This window comes from Chiloscyllium punctatum, chromosome 50 (genome assembly GCF_047496795.1).
Source record: "Chiloscyllium punctatum isolate Juve2018m chromosome 50, sChiPun1.3, whole genome shotgun sequence".
NCBI classification, from domain to species: domain Eukaryota; kingdom Metazoa; phylum Chordata; class Chondrichthyes; order Orectolobiformes; family Hemiscylliidae; genus Chiloscyllium; species Chiloscyllium punctatum.
This window is the reverse complement of record NC_092788.1, coordinates 21388790-21412814: the sequence shown is the minus strand read 5'-3', so window position 1 is coordinate 21412814 and position 24025 is coordinate 21388790. Positions and strand designations below refer to the sequence as shown.

The window sequence follows — 24025 nt, the reverse complement described above, 5'->3', positions numbered from 1 at the left end:
AAACCGAACCAACTGAAGATGCTGTAAACCAGGAAGAGAAACAGAAGTTTCTGGAAAAGCTCAGCAGGTCAAGCAGCATCTGTGAAAAGAAATTAGGGTTAACATATCTGAGGAAGGGTGACCAGACCCGAAACTTTAACTGATTTTTCTTCACAGATGCTGCATGATCTTCTGCGCATTTCCAACAACATCTGTGTAAGTTTAAAGGGAGTTGTTTGGAGTATATACCTGAGAGGAACTTTATAAAGAGCGAGTGAGACCACATCTGGAGTAATGACAGAAGTTTTGGTCCCTTTATTTAATGAAATACATCATTCCATCAGAGGCATTTCACAGACAATTGACTGGGATGAACCCTGGTTTGCAGGGATTATCTTTTAAGAAAAGGCTGAAGACGTTGGGACTCTACTCACTGGATTTGGGGAGAATGAGAGGGGATCTCATTGTAATGTGTAGGATTCTTAAGGAGTTTGACAGGGTAAATACTGAGAGGATGTTTCCCATCATGAGGGAGTCTGGAACCAGATTCTGGGTCAGTCACAGAATCACGGATTCTGTTTTGGATTCGTCAAGTTTAAGGCAACACCGACACAGTTGAGGGGCTTCAGTAGCAATGGAGCTGGGGTGAGGTGGAGACAAGCAACATTTTAAGAGATTGTAATTCCTGGTGTTTGTGATTGTGTAGATGTCTGATCAGAAGGTCACCTTGGGGTCAGATATGAGAGCAATATTGTGAAGAGTGTGGTTCTGCCTCAGACAGTTCCCAGGGAGAGGGAGGGGCTCAGCAGTAAGGGAAAGTGATTTGTAATAGCAACTGAAGGCAAGGGGTTTAACCACTGCAACATCCGCTGCAGGAAATTGCAGCCAATCGTGTAGTGGGAGTGTGATGAGCAGTTTAATAACTGAGTAATGGAGAGGGATGATGGGGAGGGAGAGCTGGGCATTGTCAGTGTACATGGGAAACCTAACACGGTGCTTTTGGACAATGTCACCTCCTGGCAGTATGTAGGTGAGAAACAGGAGGGACCAAGGAGAGATCCTTAAGGGACACCAAATACAAGGAATTCAGAAAGGAAAGGGAGAGTTGGGATGGAGCAGGTTTTTGCAACAACGGTGGGGTCAAATATTAGTTTGTAGCAGAATGGAAGAGAAGGACATAACCAGAAAAGACAGACAGGTAGAACAAGGAACAATATCTGTGAATTGGGGAGGGGGGTGATGAGGAGGAGGAGCAGCCCAACTCCAAAAGCACTATTCCTACATCAGTGACATCACCCAACTCCACCCTAGTCTCAGCTCATTTACTGAAACACTCGTCCATCCCTGGGTTATCTCCAGACTTCATTATCCAAACACACTCCTGGCCAGCCTCCCACATTCAACTTACATGTAATCTCAAGAGTATCTAAAACCCTACTGCCCAAGTACTCACTTGTACCAAAACTTGTTGATTCATCAAAAGGCTCCTATTAACAAGCAACAATTTAAAATTCTCACCATTGATGTAATTCCTGGCTGTGAACATCCCGGTCTCCCTGTACCACACAACCTGTGAGACCTCGACAACTCATTTTCTTTCAGACTTCCAACGATGTGTTTATTCATTGCTTCACCTGTCTGGCTGTTTCTACTGTTGCCAAGGCAACACGGTCTGGAATTCCCACCCTAACCCCCTCAGACCTGAATTCCTCCTTTAAAGTATTCCTGAAAACCTGCTTATTTGGCAATTCTTTTGATCACTTGACCTCATATCCCCAGCTGTGGCCTTATGTCACAAGTTCTCAATCATATGTCTATGGAATTATAAACATGATTAAAAAAAACAACTGTTGTTGATTTGCACACATATTGTCAATTCTTCACTGTCGCTGAGTGAATAATCTATAACAGCTCTTACCCAAATACATTGTGGGAGCACCTTCACCACACGAACTGCAGCTGTACAAGGAAGTCAAACATCACCTTCTCCACAGGCAATGGGGCATTGGCACTGATCACTGGTATCTGTGGACGGAGAAACACACAGTTGATATTTCAGGGAGTGCAAAATGCATTATAGGGAGGGAAAATGGTGCAGAATTTGGGATTTTTAAATTTGTGTTTTACTACGTGCACTAAGCTCTGGAAAACCTCTTATCCCATACCATGAAAATCTCCTCCTCTTCCTGGTCAATGTGCCTTTCCTTCCCCCTGCCCCTGCACCTTCACACATTTCCAATGCCTTGGTCACAACAACACTGTGCTGTCAGTGAAGTTTATCACGTGGTTGAGTATTGTCCCGCCTCTCATTCATTCTGATTGGTTGAAGGACCAACTAGCACCTCTCACCACTGTTCCCCCACTCTTATTGGTCCTGCGCTGACATCAATAATCCAATACAGAATGTGGGCTGGAGCATGCTCAGTGCTTCCTGCTTTTGCTGCTGTTCATCTGGTATGAGAGAGAGAGGGCTCATCCCTGTTTCTCCAGATGTCAGACAATAACAACAACTACCTGCATTGTATGGAGCCTTTCACATTGACAAATCTCCTAAAATGCTTCACGAATGATGGAAATGTTGATTGAAAGAGAACGATTTTTAGATGCATCTTTAAGGTGGAGAGAGGGAGTTAGGGAGGATATTCCAAAGGTTTGTGCCCTCGGCAGCTTCAATCGTGGAGTGATATAGGTGGGGAACAGCTCACAATGGAGACAGCTAGTGGCTAACCATAAGTTGGATTAGTGGTGCTGGAAGAGCACAGCAGTTCACGCAGCATCCAACGAGCAGCGAAATCGACGTTTCGGGCAAAAGCCCTTCATGATTCCTGATGAAGGGCTTTTGCCCGAAACGTCGATTTTGCTGCTCGTTGGATGCTGCCTGAACTGCTGTGCTCTTCCAGCACCACTAATCCAGTATTTGCTTTCCAGCATCTGCAGTCATTGTTTTTACCTCAGTGATGCTAACCATAAGTTAACAACCTCATGTCGTAGCCCCCTACCCCACACACCAGTTCTCACAGTCTGCCATTACACACGACCTATCGTTAGCCACCAACAGTCTCCATTAACAGCTAATTACCCTCCCCCAGACAGATTGTTATCCACTCCTTTATCCAACCGTTCTTCTCACTCTATCCCCACCTATCCTTTACTCCTTTTATCCTCCCGCACACTAACTTCTGCACTAAAACTGACTTTTTTTCTCAGTAACCTCTGCCCTGAGGAAGGGACACTGGGTCTGAAACTTTAACTCTGATTTCTCATCACAGATACTGCCAGACCTGCTGAGCTTTTCCAGAACCTCCTGGTTGTTGTTTCTGATTTACATCTTCTGCAGTTCTTTTGGTTCTAATTTACCGGGAGTTTGTAATTCAGGTCCCACAGCCTCTGTCCCAGTCTCTGCTGTCTCTCCCAACCCCAAACAGTGACACTGCACCTGCACAGCTCATGGACAGGCGCTGTCTTGCTGGCCACACCCCTCACTCACTCCCATTGGCTGCAGGACCACACAGCCTCTCCTCCTATTGGTCTGGAGCTGCTGTCAATCAGCCGGGCCCCATTGTGATGAGAGTGGAGGGCTCCTCCCTGTCTCTGCCCAGGGATGAGCTTCATCATTCACAGTGAATGGGTCAGTATCACAGAGCACAGGGCCTGGGGGCTATTCAGCCCATTGGGGCTGTACTCTCTCCCTCTGGAGATGCTGCAAGTCTGTCCCAAGTCCCCTCCCATGTGCCCACGGCCCCCCAAATCTTACCTTAAAAAGTAAAATTCCAAGTCTGTTTCAGAATACCTGCTGAATCTGTGTCGTTCAGACTGTTCCAGATGCTCAGAACTTACTGAGGAAAATAGTGTTCACATTTTCACCTTGTATTATTTGCCAATTACTTGAAAGTAGTTACTAAAAATTGTGACAGTGTGAACAATTCCTCTCTCTCTCTGCAAATTCAAGACATTGGAACCAAATCTGCACCAGGTTGAAATCACTGCTTCACCTTCTCAGCTCCAAGGATATTTATGTTTGCTTCAGCTAGCTCTCCACAAAATAGAGGAATGCATCTTAATTTATTAGGATCAAAGAAATAGACCTTCGGTTCAACTCGTCCGTGCCAACGAGGAATCCTAAACGAATGGATTCCCATTTACCAGCTATTGGCCTGTTTCCATCAAAACCCTTCCTATTCATGTACCCAATTGGAAGCCTTTTAAATGTTGTGATTTTATCAGCCTCCACTACTTCATCTGGTAGCCCCTCCCATACACACACCACACTCAGCTTGAAAACGTTGCCATTTAGATCCCTTTTAAATGTTTGCCCTCTCAACTTAAACCCAGGTGCTCTAGTTTTGGACCCACCTAACATGTGGAAATAGGACCCCGGATGTTCACCTTATCCACACAAAATCATGATTTTATAAATCTTCATGAAGTCACCTCTGTCTTTAACTCTCCAGAGAAAATAGCCCCAGCCCATTCAGCCTCTCCCTGTAGGCCAAATCCTCCAATTTGTAAATCTTGTCCAAACCTTTTCAAGTTTCACAACATCCTTCCCAGAACAGGAAAATTCAAACTGAAAACAGAATTCCAGAAGTGGCTTAATCAATGTCCTGTCCAGCCACAATATGACATCCCAGCTTCTGTATTCAATGCATTGATCAATAACGGAGATCGTTAATGGAGTCCCATTTGCCAGCGGTTCACCCTTATCCCTCTAAATCCTTCCTCTTCATGTACCCAATCAGATGCCTTTTAAATGCTGCAATTGTTCTAGCCTCCACCCCTTCCCTCTGGCAGTTCATTCAATACTTGCAATGCCCTCAATATGAACAAGATGCCCCTTAGATCCCTTTTAAATCTTTTCCCTTTCACATTAAGCCTGTACCCTCTAGTTCTGGACCCACTGAACTTGGGAAAAAGTCCCTGACTGCTCACCTTATCCATGCCCTTCATGATTTTATATGATCACCTCTCAGTCTCCAACCCTCCAGGGAAAATATTCCCAGCCTATTCAGCCTTTCCCAATAGCTCAAACCGTCCAATCCTGGAAAAGTCCCTGCAAATGTTTTCTGAAACCTTTCAAGTTTCTCAACATTATTCCAAGAACAGGGAGATTGGAACGGAAAACAGAATTCCAGAAGGGCTGTAATCAGTGCCCTGTACAGCCACAATATGACGTTACAACAGCTGCATTCAATGCATTGACCAATAACGGGGAGTGTACAGAATGCTGCATTTACTACCCCGCCTACCAGTGACTCTACTTTCAAGGAACTATGAACCTGCACTCCAAGGTCCCTTTGTTTAGTAATGTTCCCCAGGACTTTACCATGAAGTGTATAAGTCCTGCCCTGATTTGCCTTTCCAAAATACAACAGCTCGCATTTATCTAAATTGAACTCCGTCTGCCATTCCTTGCTCCAATGGCCCATCTGATCAAGATCCTGTTGTATTCTGAACTAACCTTCTTCACTGTCCACTACACCTCCAATTTTGGTGTCTTCTATAAACCTACTGACCATACCTCATATATTCACATCCAAGTCATTTATTTAAGGGCCCAATATCCATCCTTGCAGCACATTGCTGCTCACAGGCCTCCAGTCCGCAAAGCAACCCTCCATCATCCTCTGTCTCCTACCTTCAAGGTAGTATTTTAATGGCTTGCTCTCCCTGCATTCCATGTTATCTAACCCTGCTAACCAGTCTGCTTTGTGGAACCTTGTTGAATGTCCACATGAACAACGTTCACCGCCTGGTTTAATCAATTTTCTTTGTCACTTGTGCATGTACAAAGCCACATTGACTCTCCCTGATCATTCCTTACTTTTCCAATTAGATGGATATCCTGTCCCTCAGAATCCCTTCCAACAACTTGCCTGCCATTGACTTCAGGCTCACTGTTTTCTTGTTCCATGGCCTCTCCTTACCACTTATTTTAAAATAATGGCACCTCACCTGTTGCTATCAACGATACAAATACCTCAGGAGAGGCCCAACAATCACTTCCCTAGATTTCCAGAAAGTTCCAGGATACACCTGATCAGGTTCCAGGGCTTTATCCACCTTGATGCGATTTAAGAGATCCAGTACCACCTCCTCTGGAACATGGACACTTTTCAAGTTATCACTGTTTATTTCTCCAATCTCTCGAGCTTCCATATACTTGTCCAGCAAAAAAATGACATGAAATATTTGCATATCGTTCGCACCCCCTGTGGTTCCATAGACAGCCTTGTTGACCTTTAAAGGGACCCATTTTCTGGTCCAGTACATCTTTTCTCTGTGATATATTTGTTTAATCTCTTTGGATCCTATTCCAGGACATCCCAGAAAGGCCGACTTCAAGGACTGTAATTTTCCTCTGACTTGATCAACAATGCCCTCCAACACATACCCTCCACTTCCCGCACCTCCGCCTTTACCCCACCCCTCCAGCCACAATAAAGAATATAACCCTACGGTCTTCACCTTCCACCCCACTAATCTCCAGATACAGCGCATTAACCTCTGTTACTTCTGCTACCTAAAGTCAGACTCCACCACCAGAGACATATTTCCCTCCCCCCTCTATCTGTGTTCCGCAGAGACCATTCCCTCTGCACCTTCCATGTTCGGCCCACACCCTCCCACCAACCCATGCTCCACACCCTTGACCCTCCCTTACCGCCATGGGAAATGTACGACGTGCGGCCACACCTCCCTCTGACCTCTGTCCAAGACCCCAAAAGGATCTTTTCACATCAGGCAGAGATTTGTCTGCACATCCCAAAACCTCATATACTGCATCTGGACACTATGGGAAATTTAACGTGGTTTAACTAACCTACACATCTTTGGACTGTGGGAGGAAACTGGAACACCCGAAGGAAACCCTCACAGATACTGGGCAGAATGTGCCAACTTGAACACAGGCAGTCACCTGAGGCTGGAATCAAACCCAGGTCCCTGGTGCTGAGGCAGCAGCACTAACCACTGAGCCACAATACTGTGGGATCGTTGGTGCTGATGTGCTGCCCCACTGATACCTCAGTCACTCACCCTGCCTCATTTCCTAAGAGGCAGTGATGACGGAGTGAAATTATCGCTAGACAGTTAATCCAGAGACCCAGATAACGTTCTGGGGACCCGGGTTTGAATCCCATCACGGCAGATTTTGGAACGTGAATTCAATAAATATCTGGAAAAAATAATGTAGTGACGACAAGGAATCCATTGTCAAATGTTGGAAAAACCAATGTGGTTCACTCACGACCTTTAGGGAAGGAAAGTGCCATCCTTACCTTGTCTGGTCTGCATGGGACTCCAGATCTATAGCAACGTGGTTGACTCTTAACTGCCCTCTGGGTAAACGCAGCAATAAATGCTGGCCGAGCCAGTGACTGCCTCATCCTGTGAATGAAGAAAGAAAACAGGTCAGGTTTTGTTCCTTCTCTAGTAGGTACATCCTACAAACTGAATCTGAAATGTTCTCGTACACACTGAACAAATACCTTTCCATCCAAGCCCTTAACACTACAGCACTCTGAGGCCATGTTGGTAAAGTTAAAGCCACTTGTCATTGCATCCATATTATTCTTACAGATAATGGAGGTCTCCTGGTAAAATTGTGTCTCAATTCCCTGCTGAGTATTGGGAGAGAGTCTATAATACAATCCCAGTAAGATGGTCATCCTTTTCTTATTTCTCAGTACCAACCAAATAACTTGCCTGGAGGTACTCCCAGGAATATCCTCCCGAAGCCCAGCCATAATGTTATCCCTAAGCAAAAACACCTCTCTCCCTGTTCTGTTGGCCCCTTTCTATCCTTGCTATAGCATCTATACCCTGGAACATTAAACTGTTAGTCCTGTCCATCCCTGAGTGATGCCTCTGTAATTGCTGTAATATCCTAGTGCCATGTTCAAAACCATACCCTGAGCCCACCTGCCTGACCTGTCAGGTCTCTTGTACTGAAATAAATGCAGTGTAACTGGTCCGTCCCACCTCATTCTGTGACTTGCTCTTGCCTGCCTTGACAGTCTGTCTGGTGAACAGTACCAGCCTCAGACTCACCTCTTTTCTCACTATCTGTTTAGGATTACCCCGACTCCCTCACTGGTTTAATGCCTCCCCAGTGGCACTAACAAATCTCCCTGCTCGTCAGGACCCCATGCTTTCCCCTTCCTATGCCATTGGTACCAATGTACAATGTCCTCTCACTGGTTATTTTTCCCTTTGAGAATATTCTTCTCCCTCTGTGAGACATCCTTGACACTGGCACCAGGGCAGCACCACCCCATTCTGATCTCTCACTGTCAGCTGCAGAAATGGCAGACTGTGCCCCTGACTAGAGAGTCCCCTATCACCATCGATCGTGTGGAACTGGATATACCTCACATTATGTTAGAAGCCAGTCTCAGTACCAGTAACTTGACTGTCAGTGTTACATTCCCCTGAAAGTCTGTTACCACCTACATTTTCCAAAACAGTATACTTGTCTGAGATGGGGATAGCCAGAGAAGACTGCTGTACTACCTGCCTACCCCTCCTAGCTTTCCTGGAGGTAACCCACCTAACTGACTGTATCTGCAGTATCCTGCAATCCTGAGACTGCCCCTTATCACACCCCCCGGCTCCTGTCAATTCCTCACTGCCTTTAATCACTCCTCCACCAATCCATGCGTTCCAATAGGATTTGCAATCACACTTCCTGCAGACAATCATCAGGATCATTGAAACTCTCCCTAATCTCCCACATCTGACAGGAACAGCACGCCACTCTACAACAGGCCATCTCTCCGCCTTCACAATCTACAGACCAAGACAAAGGCACAGTCTTACTGCTCGAAAAATACTGCCCGAGAATAACTTAATGCTCACGTTTCATATCTTAAACATTTAATTAAGAGACCCTAAGACATTAAAAAGAAATCCTCACCTTACTCACTTTTGTAGATTTATTAAAATTAAATCGACTAAGATTGATATTTGAAGAGACTGAAACTCACTGAGCTGATCCCCGGCTCTGAGTATTTCCAATGGTGATGTCTCTCTGAGGACAGCTGTGAAATGTCACTGTTTCTCTTCTCTGCCCACTCCATTTCCAGAGAAATTTTTAACTTCACAGCAAGTCAGCTCAGAGAGGTCACTGCTTGGTTTTATTCACTGGGGGTTGCCTTTGCTGCCCAGACCAGTATTTATTGGCCACCTTTACTTGTCTTGGAGAAAGTGGTGGTTAACCACCTCCCTGAAATGCTGCAGTCCATGTACACCACAGTGATGTTTGGACAACAATCCCCCTCTGGTCCCACAACCCTCCCTGTCTCTGTAATCCCCCTCCGAAATTACATGTGCGTGGCGTACAATTTTTATCTGGATTCATTTTTGTTTAATAAACCCCGCCCCCCTCAAAAAAGTGAAATATTTCGCCCCCAAACAAATTTCTGTTAATTGACCTTTTGGAGAGGCTGACACATGGACGTTGTAGTATTTTATCATTGTACACGTAGAATGATGGAGCGTTCTTTTAAACATTGCTAAAAAGGGAGGCAATGGCTTAATGGTATTCCTGCCAGATGAGTGACATGTGCAATGTTCCGAGGATTAGGGTTAGAATCCCAACATGGCTGATGGCAGCATCGGAATTGAATACAATCTAGAATGGAAAGGCGAATGATGACCATGAAACTATTGTCAACTGTTAGAAAACCCATCTGGTTCACTTATGTCCTGTAGGGAAGGAAACGGTCATCCTCACCTGGTCTGGCCTACATGTGACTCCAGACCCACAGCAATGTGGTTAACTCTCAACTGCCCTCAGGAAAAAATACTTTAAAAACTGTTAACAAATATTCCACAGGTATCACCTAAAAACTGGTTGTTCCCATTGGGACTGTGAATTTCTGAACGGCCTGAACTAAAACAGAGTTTCAGCTTCACCTTCTCCCTGTCTCCCCTCACTCTGTTTACACCCAACTCTAAAACACTCTCATTGAGCCAAGCAGCCCTCACAGTGCAGCCCTGTCATTTTCATTGTCTGCTCACACCGACACTGCCCTCAGCCTCTTGTACTGTTCCAATGCATCTCAATGGGAGCTCAGGGACAGCACCTCATCTTTCAATTCAGCCCTTTGTAACCCCAGAGTCAACATGGATCTCAGCAGTTTTTGAATGAACAAACAGTTGTCAGTAGCTGGAACATTCCACCTGAAAAGGTACTGGAATTGGAGTCCAAAAGGATTTTTAATGGGAAGTTTGCAAGTAATTGAAAATATGAAGTTTACAGATTAACATCATGAAGTGGGTGATTGGGTCTAAATCTGAGTGTTCTTAGAAAGAGACGAGGTGTAATTTGGATAAATCTATGCTCCCTCTCAGGCCAATATTTCCTTCCTCAGCTGCAGGACCGAGAACACAGCACACACCCAAAAGGGTGATTAAACCACGAATTTGTACATCTTTCTGCTTAACAAAAATATTGGAGATATCTTCCCACAAACAGAACAGACAAACCTTTCTCCTTCCACAGTTAAATGCCAATGATATTCAGATCCTGATGACTCCATTGACTGTAAAAACTTGCTTTTGAGATCCCAGCCTCAATTATTCTGATATAATATCCTATGAAATGAATTCACAAAACAAACCTCACAGTCAGTGCAGGAAGAATATAAAGACATACTTTTTTCTTGGTATGTGCTTGATGTGTAAATGCTTCTCTTCAAGTTGCACGGCGCACCCCCGCCCCCAATCCTATGAAGGAGACATGCACATGCGCCTTCACTGATACCTTGTCCCCAGTAAAGATGGCGGCCATATCCCAGGACCTTTCACCCCCTGAGGGCCCCAGCCATTTTCCCATCTGCCGCAAACGCTGGATTAAGAGTTTCTAATTCAGATTTATGAACCGCATAGAGTGTAATTAAAATTTCCCAGTCTAAAGTGACTCATTATCTCCCTGTCCCCGAGGCCACTCTCCCCTTCTCTGTTTGCGTCTCCCACATTCACCAACGACCAAGTCACGTGGCACTGCATCGGCTGAGTTACTGGTGACGTGTCATCCCACTGGCCACGCCCCTCATTCACTCCCATTGTTTGGATGACCAGCTGGTTCCACTTGGTCCACCAGTCCCACCACCTTTTCCTATTGGTCCGAAGCTGCCATCAATCAGCTGGACCCCATTGTGAGGTCAGTGGTGGGATCCTCCCCCTGTCTGAATCAAACCCAGAAGGTTCCTTGGAGAAGGAGCACGCGGTGTCCACCAACACCCTGGAGTCGTTCAGGGAGAGGTGGGCGCCGCAGGGAGTGGAATGTATTATTTACCCCTCCAACTCTATTTTGATTTAGTCCTTACCCTCCCCTTCACTGTTTTGATCACACAGCATTGCCCTTTGATGTGAAGGGCAGTGCTTGTCACTGGCCACTCTGGTGGTTTCCTATCTTCCTGGTGGTGGCAATTGAATAAAGATTTGTGCACTTTGTGTCTTTCACTGTGTCTCGCACCTACACACACACACACCATGGGTGCTGGGGAATAAAAATAAGCACTACCGCACTTCGGTGGTAGTGTGGGGGTTAAAAAAAAAAGAAAATAAAAAAAAATCAAACCCAGAAGGTGTATGGATGGTGTCAATCAGGAACAACAAGCAGAAGGTGCTGGGAAAGCTCAGCAGGTCTGGCAGCATTTGGGAACAGAAATCTGTCCAGTGGCCCTTCCTCAGAACCGATGGGAGCTGGGAAAATTAGGATCCTGACAGTGTGGAAACAGGCCATTCAGCCCAAATGTTCCACAGCGTCCCTCCCACCCAGACCCATTCCCCTACCCTATTACTGTATATTTATCACAAATAATGCACCTAACCTACACATCCCTGAGCATTATGGGAAATTTAGCTTGGCCAATTCAACTAATCTGCAGATCTTTGTACTGCAGGAGATAGGGGTTAAAGAGTAAACAATAGGCAGGGACAGAACCCAAAGAGAGACTAGAACATTTGGAAAGACAAAGGAGTTGATTACGATCTGGCTGGGAGGATGCATAGCTGTTAATGGAGGGGACAGGAACCTGTGTCTGGCTGCATCTCAGTGGAGGTGGCGGAAATGGCGACTGATGATCTACGTTCTGCTGCAAAAACAGACCCCGAGCTTCCAGCTGCCTGCCACTTTAACACACGAGCCTGTTCCCTGGCCAACATCTCTGTCTCATGCTTACTGCAGTGTTCCAGTGAGGCCAGAACATACCAAATGGCCCCGTATTTCAAGGACTGCAATTTCCCCTCCCATGTGGTCAATACAATCCACTATATCTCCTCCACTTCCCGCACCTCTGCCTTTGAAACCCACACCTCTAACTTCAACAAGGATAGAACACACCCCTAAGTCCTTTCCTTCCACCCAGATACAACACATCATCTTCTGTCATTTCCACCACTTACGATCAGACCGCACCACCAGATTCTTAAGGGGTTTGACAGAATAAATATTGATGTGTCTGAAGGTAAGTACTGAGGGGGGAGTTTGAAACCAGATTCTGAGTCAGTCACAGAATCAAGGGTTCTGTTTCGGATTCGTCAAGTTTAAGGCAACACAGACACGGGTAAGGGGTTTCAGTAGCAATGGAGCTGGGGTGAGGAGGAGACAAGCAACGTTTAAGAGATTGGAATTCCTGGTGTTTGGGATTGTGCAGATGTCTGATCAGAAGGTCAGCTTCGCGTCAGATATAACTGCAATACTGTGAAGAGTGTAGTTCTGCTGCATAGTTCCCAGTGAGAGGGAGAGGCTCAGCAGTTAGGGAAAGGAATTTGTGAGGCAATGGGTTTACCCACTACAATGTTTCATTGGAGGAAACTGCACCTCATCAAGTAGTGGGAATATGGTAAGCAGTTTGATAACTGAGTAACAGTGGAGTAATGGAGAGTGATGATGGGGAGGGAGGGCTGGGCATTATCAGTGTACATGTGAAACCCAACATGGTACTTTTGTACAATGTCACCTCCTGGCAGTACGTACGTACGTGAGACACAGAAGGGACCAAGGACACCAAATGCAAGGAATTCAGAAAGGAAAGGGAGAGTGGAGATGGAGCAGGATTTTGGGAGAGAAGGACATAACCAGAAAAGACAGAACAAGGAACAATGTCTGTGAATCGGTGAGGGGGACTGATGAGGAGGAGGAGGAAAGAGAGTTGGAAAGTCTGTAGTTTAGTGAGATTAGGGGAAAGGGTCAAGGTGAGCTCTGATAAGGCTTGACAAGAGACTGGAGGAAGATGTCAGTTTAGGACAAAAACCGGGAACACCACGTGAGGCAGTTTGGCTCGGCGGGTTAGTGGGAGGGAGGGAAGCTACAGATTGGATTATCTCAGTCTTAGTGACAAAGAAACTCCATGTGCTCCAAACTCTTGTTGTTGGAGAGAAGGATGGAGGAGACAGGATGATGGACAGTGTTTCACAAAGAAACAAAACCTGGGTTAGTGATATTTAAAGTGAGTGAACAAACCTAATGTATTTAAATTTTATCCAAAATATTAAAACAAACGACTGAAGTCCTGGTTCGAATCCCATCTTGGCAGATGGTGGAATCTGAATTCAAGAAACAATAACTGGAATTAGGAATCTCCTGATCTCCATGGAACCATTGTCAATGGCGGAAAAAAAATCCTGCCAACCTGACAGTGGCCCAGCCAGCTACTCACTGTATTAATCACTGCAAAGTTTCAACAAAGGAATGAAACTGGATGGACCACTCAGCATCTAAGAAGGCACCATTTAATACAACCACAGAATCTGCCCTCTCAATGGTGCAATGTCCTCCAGACTAACATCTGGATTTTGGGGCCAAAATGTGCAGAGCTGTCTCACAGACAAATGAAGGAACAGCCTGACATACTCATACACATGAAATCAACCCTTACAGACAATGACCAGACACCACCATCACCATCCCAAGATATTGAGATTGTGGTGATGAAAAAGCGCAACAGGTCAGACAACATCCGAGGAGCAGGAGAATCGATGTTTCAAGCCTAAGCCCTTCATCAGCCTGACCTGCTGTGCTTTTCCAGCACCAGACTCTTGACTCTGACCTCCAGCATCTGCAGTCTTCACTTTCTCCTGAAATCTCTGGATATGTCCTGCCCCACCAGCAGGACAGACCAGGCAGAGGTCGTGGCACAAGACAGGGAGGATTTGCCCTTGGAGTACTCAGCATTGACTCCGGACACCAGGAAATCTCATGGCTCCTGCTGATTACCACGTACTATCCTCCCTTGGTTGATGGATCAGTTCTTCTTCATGTTGAACAACATTTGGAGGAAGCACTGTGGAAGTAAAATTTTGTAAAACGTACTCTGGGTACAGGATTTCAATGTCCACAATCGAGACTAACTCTGCAACAGAATTACTGACTGAGCTGGCCAGGTCCTGAAGGACATAGCTGCTCAACTGAGTCTGCAGCGGGTGGTGAAGGTACCAACAAGAGTGTAAAACATACTTGATCTCATTGTTATGAATTGACCAGCTGCAGATACATCTGTCCATGATAGTATCGGTAGGAGCGACCATCACACATTCCTTTTGGAAACACAAGTCTTGGCTTAAAGTTGAGAAAAACCTCCATTGTGTTGAGTGACACTATCACCGTTCAAAATGGGATAGACTTTGAAGAGATGTAGGATCTCAAACTGGGTATCTCTGAGGCACTGTGGGACATCAACAGCAGAACTGTACTCCAGCACAATCTGTAATCGCATGGGTTTGTAAATCCCGCTCTCACCCATCACAATGCACAGTAAAGGAGAGCATGCCAAGAGCAGCAGCAGGCATACCTAAAAATGAAGTGTCAACCTGGTGAATCTACCAAACAGGACCATCTGCATGTCAAACAGCATCAGCAGCAAGCCACAGAGCGAAGTGATCCTACATCCAATGGAACTCTGCAGTTCTGCCACACCCAGTTGTGAACGGTGATGGACAATTAAACAACTCACTGGAGGAAGCATCACAGATATCCCCACCCTTACTGATGGAGGGGCCTCAAACACCCATGCACCAGATAAGATGACAGCATTTGCAGCAATCTGCAGCCAGAAGTGCAAAGTGGGATGATTCATCTCAGCCTTCTCCAGTGGTTTCTAATATCACAGATGTGAGTTTTAAGCAAGTTTGATTCAGTTTGAATAACATCAAGAAATGGTTAAGTAGTGCAAGGCTATGGGCTCTGCCAATATTCTGGCAATAATACTGATGGTTTGTGCCCCAGAACTTGCCACCCACCAAGCCAAGTACCGCTCCAGCACTGGCATCTACCGACAATGTGGAACATTGCCCAGGGATGTTCAACACAAAAACACAGGGCAATCCAACCCAGCCAATTTCCCTCTATCAGGCCACACTCGATCAGCAGTAAAGTGATGGAAGATGTCATCGACAGGGCTACCAAGCAGCAGCTGCTCAGCAACAGCCAGCTGAGTGACACTCAGGTTAGGCACCACCAGGGCCACTCAGCTCCCGATTGTGTTACTGCCCTGATTCACAATCTGACAACTAATTGAATCCCAGAGGTGAGGTGAGCGTGACAGCCCAGTCCCACTACAAGACTACTATTTCTAGCTGTGTCTACCCTTGTCTCAGCTCATATACTTCCATCCACCTAGTGTTATCTCCAGACTTCATTATCCAAACATACTCCTGGCCAGCTTCCCACATTCAACCTCCCTGAAATCTCAAGAAAAACTAAATCTCTGTTGCCCAAGTACTCCCTTGTACCAAAACTTGTTGATCCATCAAAAGGCTCATATTCATAATCAACAACATAGAGCTACAGCGATGTATAGCTTGGAAACAGACCCTTCAATCCAACCTGTCCATGCCGACCAGATATTCCAACTCCATCTAGTCTCACCTGCCAGCATCCGGCCCATATCCCTCAATTTAAAATTCTCACCCTTGATTTAATTCCTGGTTGTGATCATCCCTAGCTCACTGCGTCACACACCCTTTGAGACCTCGACAACCCATTCTGTTCGAGACTCCCAATGATCTGTTAATTCATTACTTCACCTGTCTGGCTGCTTTTACAGTTGCCAAAGCAACAAGGTCTGAAATTCACAGCCAAAACCCCTCAGGTGTGCTTTCCTCCTTTAAGACATTTCTCAAAACCTGCTTATTTGACAACGCTTTTGGTCACCTGACCTAATATCACCAGCTCTGGCCTTATGTTTAAAATTCTAAATGATATTTTTGTGGAATTATAAGCATGATAATAAAACTACAAACTGTTCTTGATTTGGACATTACCTTCAAGTCATCACTGTTGCTGTAATGAATAATCTGTAATGTCTCTTACCCAACCACATTGTGGGAGCACCTACACCACACAAACTGCAGCTGTACAAGAAAGTCAAACATCACCCTCTCCACAGGCAACAGGGCTTTGGCATTAATCACTGGTATCTGTGGAAGGAGGAACACAGTTGATGTTTCAGGGAGAGCAAAATAGATTACAGGGAATGAAAATGGTGCAGAATGAGATAGTCAGAAATGGAAGGAAGATACACTTGCTTGTTGGAAAAAGGAATTCTCGACCGTTAAAGATTTTCCGGAAAATATTGATAAGCAACACATGGTCAGGGGCTGGGCGGCAGTGAAAAATTAACTAACAAAAATGTCTGTAAAAATAATAGTAAAAAACCAAACAGACCAAAAATACACCCATTGTTCGAAATTGAGGAAGCTAGACATTGACAAAGTGGTCATGAGGGAGCCCAGAGATGAAGCAGAGCTGTATAAGCTGTTATGATCCCACAGTCATAGAGATGTATAGCACCGACAAAGAACCTTCGGTCTTACTCATCCTTGCCAAACAGGTATCCGAACCTAGTCTATTCCCATTTGCCAGCACTTGGCCTATATCCCTGGAAACGCTTCCTAATCATATCATATGTCCAGTTAGATGCCTTTAACATGTTTTAATTGTACTAGCCTCTATCATTTCCTCTGGCAGCTCATTCCACCCACTGCATGAACAAGTTGTCCTTTAGGCCCCTTTGAAATTTTCTCCGTTCACCCTATAGCAATGCCCTCTACTTCTGGACACCACCACTCCAGGGAAAACACCTTGTTCATTTACCCTATTCATGCCCCTCATGATTGTATAAACCTCCATAACTTCACCGCTCAGCCTATGGCACTCCAGGGAAAACAGCCCCAGCCTTTTATGCCTCACCCTGTAGCTCAAATCTTCCAACCCTAACAACATCCTTGTAAGTCTTTTTTGAAACCTTTCAAGTTTCACAGCTCCCTTCTGATAGGAGGCAGGCCAGAACTGCACACACTATTCCAAAATTGGCCTAACGAATGTCCTGTACAGCAACATGACCTCCCACATCCTATACTCAATGCTCGAACCAATAAAGGAAAATATACTAAACACCTTCTTCATCATCCTATCCTTGACTTGCAAGGACTATGAACCTGCAGTCCAAGGTCTCTTTGTTCCGCAAACATCTCCAGGGCCTTGTCATTCGGTGTATAAGTCCTGCCCTGATTTGCTTTTCCAAAATGCAGCACCTCACATTTATCTAAATTAAACCCTATCTGATCAATATCTCATTGTAATCTGAGGTAACCTTCTTCATTATCCACAATATCTCTAATTTTGTATGACCTGCAAAGTCATTTACGATACCAAATCATTTAAATGAATGATGAAACAAATCCAGAAATAAACATCCATTTCTCTGAGTTTGAATGTGCTCTGTGTAAATCCTGCCCAATGACTCTGTACCAGAGAAAGGCTGCACATGCACCTGGCTGCACATTGCCCCCTACAAAGCTGGTGGCTCCGCATGTGTCCAGTGAATTCTTGCCCCAAAGAAATATGGCGGCGCGCACTCATGCCTGCAGCCACACTGAGGCAATTCCCCGTTTACTGAAAACACAAGACTGTGATGTTCAAATTTGTGTTTTCCGATGTGCACATTTTGTTTGTAAAACCTCTCCGTTCATACAGAATCTCTCTCACCTCCTGCGGTTCCACAGACAGCCTTGATTTGCGGTTACCTATTCTCTGCCTGGTTACTCGTTTGTCCTTAGTGTATTTGTACAATCACCTTTGATTCTCCTTAAACCTATTTCCTAAAGCTATCTCATGTCCCCTTTTTGCCCTCCTGGTTTACCTCGAGTATACTCCTACTGCCCCTATACTCCTCTAGGGATTTACACAAACACAGCTGTCTGTACCTGCCATACGCCTACTTCATTTTCTTGACCAGGCCCTCAATTTCTTTCAACAGGCGGCATTCTCTACACCTACCAGCCTTGGCCTTAACAGGAACATTCTATCTATATACTCTCATTGTCGCAGGCCTATGGAGGCAATGGCAGATGAGGATACAGAAGCAATCATTCCCAGTAAAGAGGAAATGTTGGGAAAGATAACAGCCTAAGGGTAGATGGGTCTCCAGGCCCTGATGGAATGCATCCCAGGGAGTAAAGGAGATGGTGGGGGGGGGGGGGGGGGGGGAAATAACAAATAGACTCGTGAAAATTCACTAAAATTTGGTGGATTCTGGGATGGATTTGACAGACTGGAAGCTGCAAACGTGGTGCCACTATTTTTCAAAAGGACCCGTTAGCTTAACTTCTGTAATGGAGAAAATGCTTGAACCTCTCAAGGAAGTAGTGGTGAGATATCTGGGTAGAAATTGTCTCATTGAGCAGACACAGCATGGATTCAGGAAAGACAGGTCATGTAGAACGCATTTAATGGAATTATTTGAGGATACGACGAGTGCGTTAGACAAGGCACACTCGGTGGATGTGGTGTACCTGGATTTCCAGAAGGTATCCGATAAGTTGCCACACAAAAGGCTGCTGAATAAGGTAAAGATGCACAGCATTATGGGTAATTATTATTGATACAGGATGGGTTAACCAGCAAAAAATAATGAATGGGGATGAACGGGTGTTTGGATTAGTGTTGGCACTACAACTGTTTGCAATTTACACAAATGTTTTGGAGTTGAGGACCAAGTGTCCGGTGTCAGAGTTCACATTTGATACAAAGATGAGGTAAAGCAATGTCTGCAGAGGCCACTCAGTCTGCACAGGGATACAGATCAGTTACGTGAGTGGGTAAGGGTCTGGCAGATGGAGTTCAATGTTGGGAAATGTGAGGTCATCCATTTTTGTCGTTTGAACAGAAAACTGGATGACGAAATGGTGAAAACGTGCAGCATTCTGCTGTGCAGAGGGAGCTGGGTGTCCTTGTGCATGAATCACAGGAAGTTGGTTTGCAGGTGCAGCAGGTAATTATGGCAGTGAAGGGAATATTGTCCTTCATTGCTAGAGGGATGGTTATGCTGCAGCTGTACAGGGTGCTGGGGAGGCCACACCTGGAGTACTGTGTACAGGTTTGGTCCCCTTACATTAGCAAGGATGTACTGGTACTGTAGGGAGTACAGAGGAGGTTCACTAGTTTGAGTTGGGAGTTGAGAGGATTGGTGTATGTGGAGATTGAGAAAACTGGTTCTATAGTCATTCTAATTTAGAAGAATGGGAGGTTGCATCAGAAACAATAAAATTATGAAGGGAGTAGATAAGACAGAAGCAGGGAGGCTATTTCCACTGGGGGCTGGTCAAACTACAGAGCATAACCTCAAAATAAGGGGGAGCAGATTTAGGACTGTGTTCAGGAGGAGCTTCTTCAGCTAAAGGGTTGTGAATCTGTGGAATTCCCTGCCGAGTGCAGCATTTGACGTTATCAACTTGAATGCCTTTAAGGCAAAAGGTAGATTTGTGAAGAGGAAAGGAATTAAGGGTTTATGGTGAGAGATCGGGAACGTGGAGCTGAGGCCATGAAAAGATCAGCCCTGATCTTATTGAATGGTAGAGCAGGCTTGAGGGGCCAGATGAAAGTTCTTGCCTTGTGCCATCAAAATTGGCCTTTGTCCAATTCAGAACCTTAACGTTTAGATCTGGTATATTATGTTCTGTAACTATTTTAAAAATAGAATTATCAGAGAATCCCATCAGTGTGGAAACAGGTCATTCAGCCCATCACATTGATACTGACCCTGAAAGCCTCTAAACCTGCCCCTGTAACATTGCATTTCCCAGAGCCACCCAACCTGCACATCCCTGAACATTATGGGCAATTCAGTCTGGATAATCCACTCAACCTACACATCTCTGAACACTGTGGGCAATTCATAGAACATAGAACATAGAAGAATACAGCGCAGTACAGGCCCTTCAGCCCTCGATGTTGCGCCGATCAAAGCCCACCTAACCTACACTAACCCACTATCCTCCATATACCTATCCAATGCCCGCTTAAATACCCATAAAGAGGGAGAGTCCACTACTGCTACTGGCAGGGCATCCCATGAACTTACGACTCGCTGAGTGAAGAACCTACCCCTAACATCAGTCCTATATCTACCCCCCCTTAATTTAAAGCTATGCCCCCTTGTAATAGCTGACTCCATACGTGGAAAAAGGTTCTCACTGTCAACCCTATCTAACCCCCTAATCATCTTGTACACCTCTATCAAATCACCCCTAAACCTTCTTTTCTCCAATGAAAACAACCCCAAGTGCCTCAGCCTTTCCTCATAGGATTTTCCTACCATACCAGGCAACATCCTGGTAAACTTCCTCTGCACCCGTTCCAGTGCCTCCACATCCTTCCTATAGTATGGCGACCAAAACTGCACACAATATTCCAGATGCGGCGGCACCAGAGTCTTATACAACTGCAGCATGACCTCAGGACTCCAGAACTCAATTCCTCTACCAATAAAAGCCAGTACGCCATATGCCTTCTTCACTGCACTATTTACCTGGGTGGCAACTTTCAGAGATCTGTGTACATGGACACCAAGATCCCTCTGCTCTTCCACACTACCAAGTAGTCTACCATTAGCCCAGTAATCCATCTTTTTATTACTCTTACCAAAGTGAATCACTTCACACTTAGCTACATTGAACTCCATTTGCCACCTTTCTGCCCAGCTCTGCAGCTTCTCTATATCCCGCTGTAACCTGCCATATCCTTCCTCACTGTCTACAACTCCTCCGACTTTCGTATCATCCGCAAACTTGCTCACCCAACCTTCTAACCCTTCCTCCAGGTCATTTATAAAAATGACAAACAGCAATGGTCCCAAAACAGATCCTTGCGGAACACCGCTAGTGACGGCACTCCAAGATGAACCTTTGCCATCAACTACTACCCTCTGTCTTCTTCCAGAGAGCCAATTCCTAATCCAAACCTCCAACTCACCCTCAATGCCATATCTCTGTATTTTCTGCAGTAGCCTACCATGGGGGACCTTATCAAACGCCTTACTAAAATCCATATATACCACATCTACCGCTTTCCCCTCATCTACCTCCTTAGTCACCTTCTCAAAGAATTCAATAAGGTTTGTGAGGCACGACCTGCCCTTCACAAAACCATGCTGACTATCCTTGATCACATCATTCTTATCCAGATGTGCATAAATCCTATCCCTTACAATTCTCTCTAAGACTTTGCCCACAACAGAAGTGAGACTCACTGGCCTATAGTTACTAGGATTATCCCTACTCCCCTTCTTGAACAAGGGAACCACGTTTGCTAGCCTCCAGTCCTCTGGCACTACTCCTGTCGACAAAGAGGACACAAAAATCAAGGCCAATGGCTCTGCAATCTCCTCCCTTGCTTCCCAGAGAATCCTAGGATAAATGCCATCAGGCCCAGGGGACTTATCTATTTTCACCCTTGCCAGAATTTCCAACACCTCTTCTCTACATACCTCAAAGCCATCCATTCTACTTATTCGTGCCTCAGTATTCATATCGACAACAATGTCCTGTTCCTGAGTGAATACTGACGAAAAGTATTCATTCAACGCCTCCCCAATCTCTTCAGCCTCCACACGCAACTTCCCATTACTATCCTTGATTGGACCTATTCCTTTCCTAGTCATTCTTTTATTCCTAACATACCTATAGAAAGCCTTAGGGTTTTCCCTAATCCTACCAACTAAGGACCTTTCATGTCCCCTCCTTGCTGCTCTTAGCTCTCTCTTCAGGTCCTTCCGGGCTACCTTATAACTCTCAATTGCCCCTATTGAACCTTCACGCCTCATCTTTACAAAGGCCGCCGTCTTCCATTTAACAAGGGATTCCAACTCCTTATTAAACCACGGCTCCCTCACACGACCCTTTCCTCCCTGCCTGATAGGTACGTACTTATCAAGGACACTCAATAGTTGCTCCTTGAACAAGTTCCACATATCAATTACGCTCTTGCCTTGGAATCTACTTTTCCAATCCACACATCCTAAGTCATGCCTCAACGCATCATAATTTCCCTGCCCCCAGCTATAACTGGAAATTCAGTCTGGATAATCCACCCAACCTGCACATCTTTGGACTGTGGGAGGAAACCAGAGGGCCCAGACGAAATCCATGCAGAAAACCCCAATAAGGTGATCATCCCATTCTCATTTCCCAGTTCCACCTAAATAACTTCACTGACCATACTCCCAGGAATATCCTCCCTAAGCAAAAACATAATGCTATTTCGAATCAAAAATGCCACTCCCCCCTCCTCTCTTATCCCCCTTTCTATCCTTGCTATAGCATCTATACCCTGGAACATTAAGCTGCCAGGCCTATCCATCCCTGAGTGATGCCTCTGTAATTGCTATAATACCCCAGTGCCATGTTCAAAACCATACCCTGAGCTCATCTGCTTTCCCTGTCAGGCCTCTTCTATTGAAGTAAATGCAGTGCAACTGCTCAGTCCGACTTCATTCTGTGCCTTGCCCTTGCCTGCCTTGACTATTTGACTTCTGAACTGTACCAGCCTCAGACATACCTCTTTTCTCACTATCTTCTTGGGTTTACACCCATTCCCTCACTGGTTTAATGCCTCCCGAGTATCACTGGCAAGTCTCCCTCCCTTCCAATTCAGGTACAATCCATCCTTCTTATGCAGGTCAACTCTACTCCAGAGGAGATCACAACGATCCAAAAAACATGAACCCTTTCCCCTGCACCAGCTCCTTAGCCACTCATCCAGCACCTCCTCCTCTGTAATATGGACTTTTTTCAAGATGTCACCATTTATTTCCCCACATTCTATATCTCCCATGTACTTCTTCACAGTAAACACTGATGCAAAATACTCGTTTCCTATCTCACCCATCGCCTACATCTCCACACAATGGCTGCCTTGCTGATCTTTGAGGGTCTCTATTTTCTCCCTAGTTAGCCTTTTGTTCCTCATGTATTTACAAAAGCCCTTCGGATTATCCTTAACCCTATTTGCCAAAGCTATCTCACGTCCCTTTTTTGCCTCCTGATTTCCCTCTTAATTATACTCCCACTGCCTTTATACTCAAAAATTTTTTTGATTGGAATAAATGCAAAATATAACATCCTGCCAAAACAAACGAGGGCAGGACTTACACTCAATAAAAGTAGGGCCTTCAGTAGTGATATGGGAACAAAGAGACCGAAGGCTTCACGGCTCTGAAGTGTGTGTTACATGTAGACAGGGTGGTTAAGAAGGTGCTTAGCACACTAACCTTTATCGTTCAGACCTTTGAGTCCAGGAGTTGGGACGTTATGTTGAGGATGTACAGGACGTTGGGGAGGCCTCTTCTGGAATACTCTGTCCAGTTCAGGTTGTGCTGTTATAGGAAGGATATTATTAAAGTGGAGCAGGTTAGGAAGAGATTTACCAGCATGTTGCCATGAATGGAGTGATTGTGTTCGAAGGAGAGGCTGGATAGGCTGGGAATTTTTTTCACTGGCATGCACAAGGTTGAAGGGTGACCTTATTAGAGGTTTGCAAAATCAGAAAGAGTGTAGATAAGGTGAATGGCCGGGGGAAGAGGGGGATTCAAAACTCCGGTGCATTCATTTTGAGAAGAAATGAGAAAGATTTGAGGGGAAAGACATTAGGGTTCTTAAAAAAGAAATTACACACGTGGAATGAACTTCCAGAGAAAGTGGGAGCTGTGAATACAATTACAATATTTAAAAGACCTTAAATATTTGGATGGATGTGGACCAA

The 24025-nt window shown here is 45.2% G+C and overlaps 1 protein-coding gene across 8 annotated transcripts in view; it reads right to left on the bottom strand.

Annotated features, from left to right (window-relative positions):
- LOC140470011 (uncharacterized) overlaps positions 1 to 24025 on the bottom strand; it is a 519342-nt gene that overhangs the window by 485269 nt on the left and 10048 nt on the right. For 2 of the 8 annotated variants that reach the window (XM_072566479.1, XM_072566480.1), the window contains 2 exons: positions 23535 to 23639; positions 10468 to 10575 (listed from right to left, as the gene is read on the bottom strand). The gene's annotated coding sequence lies outside the window, so the exon portion shown is untranslated. Of the gene's footprint in view, positions 1 to 1897; positions 2005 to 2144; positions 2270 to 7256; positions 7366 to 10467; positions 10576 to 13450; positions 13772 to 16297; positions 16405 to 23534; positions 23640 to 24025 lie in introns of those variants that run through there. The other 6 variants (XR_011956302.1, XM_072566481.1, XR_011956303.1 and 3 more) reach the window with 6 other exon arrangements.